Raw genomic sequence first — 1,757 nt, 5'->3', positions numbered from 1 at the left:
TGTGGGATCCGAACCGGGGCCCTGCTGCTCAGAGCTGACATCCCAAGCCAACTCCTAACCAACACACCACTTGTCCGGCCCCAGTCATTCTTATTTTAAATGCTCATATTATTCCATCCTAACCTAATGAAAACCCCTTAGTGGTATTTTTTATTCTTCATGATTTTTGCTTTTAGTGTTCTCACTCCTAAGAGAATATATATGTTTCCTTGAGGTCTGATTTATGTCAGGTCTTCAGTTTGTGTGAAATTAATTTTGGTGAACAGGGAGAGTGAAACAATTTTTGTGCTCTCCCAAAATAATGAGTGCTCCAGAATCACTTACTGAGTAACCCACCAGTTACTGAGTTCTTAGATGATTATTACTTATATATGTATTTTATTTAATCCTCACAACAACCCCGTGAAATAGCAATCATCATCCCTTTATTACTGACAAGAATTACCCATTGTCACTTCCCAATAAACAGGGGAAGCAGGATGGGAAGTCAAGTCTGGCAGGAAAAGCCCACACTCCTCGCCATTGCTCTAGCCTTCTTATATATGAGTAAAAGAACATTTTTAGGTGTTTTAATTTTCAGCCAAAACTTAAACACATTATTTTCTTCCATTTTATAACACGTTTATGTACCGTATTTCCCCATGTATAAGACACACTTTTTCAAAAAATTTGGGATCTAAAAACTGGATGCGTCTTATACAGCGGTTGTAGATTTTTTTTACTTGCATTTCCCGCTTTTCTCGCGCTTGTTTTTGCGCTCATACAACCACTGTATAAGATGCACCCAGTTTTCAGACTCCAAAATTTTCAAAACAGGGTGTGTCTTATACATGGGGAAATACGGTAGCTAGATTTTTTTTTTTTTTTTTTAAACTTTTGCCACTGAGAACTCTTAGGCATGTGGAAAGACCTTATCCTGTGACTTGATGGTTTGGGGACCATTTTTCAGAAACTTACCCACACATAGTTGTTATTACAACTTAATACAAAGATATACAGAAATGCACAGTGTCTGGACAAATAGTAGTTTCTCAACAAAACTTAGTTCTTTCTTTCTTAAGGGAGTTAATATGTCAACGAAATTGTAACAACCAATCCAACCTTGAAACACATAGGCAAGGCTAAGTGAAATCTTTTAATTCTAAAATACATGGCAACAGGCCAAATCTCACTTAGTAGCAACATGCTAACACCCAACCTGTGAGGTAGACACTCTCATTATCCCTAGTTTACAGATGAGGAAGGAAACTGAACCACTGAGTAGTCAAACCTGGAAGACTTTTAAATGCTTGTCACTTTCACGTTGAAGCTATAATTGTCCTAGTGGAATAATAAACATTTCTACTGATAAAGTTGATTCCTATAGCATTGGGGTTCACAAAATGGTGGCTACCACAGTAGCCCCATCCATGTCACAAAACTAAACCTAAGTCAGCCTGTATTTACAGGAAGCACCTATCAAGGAAACCTAACACACACCAACCACAATCCTCCAAGACATATTTAGCTAGCTTACCTTACCCTAGGAGAACAGAACCTGCCAGCCTTACAAGGAAATCCCTAACTTCGCAGACAATCATGCCCTGTTTTGTCAGCTGCTGCTTCTAATGCTCTATAGAACTCGCTCTTGGGGACGGCCGGTTAGCTCAGTTGGTTAGAGCGCAGTGCTCATAACATCAAGGTTGCCGGTTCGATCCCCACATGGGGCAATGAGTTGCGTCCTCCACAACTAGATTGAAACAACTGCTTGACTTGGA

The 1,757-nt window shown here is 39.5% G+C and overlaps 1 protein-coding gene across 1 annotated transcript in view; it reads right to left on the bottom strand.

Annotated features, from left to right (window-relative positions):
• Positions 1–1,757, bottom strand: part of NR2C1 (nuclear receptor subfamily 2 group C member 1) — a 33,079-nt gene that overhangs the window by 14,688 nt on the left and 16,634 nt on the right. The window lies entirely within an intron of this gene.

This window comes from Hipposideros armiger, unplaced genomic scaffold, assembly GCF_001890085.2.
Source record: "Hipposideros armiger isolate ML-2016 unplaced genomic scaffold, ASM189008v1 scaffold_63, whole genome shotgun sequence".
NCBI lineage: Eukaryota > Metazoa > Chordata > Mammalia > Chiroptera > Hipposideridae > Hipposideros > Hipposideros armiger.
Note: the sequence above shows the minus strand (reverse complement) of the source record. Positions and strands in the feature narration are given on the sequence as shown.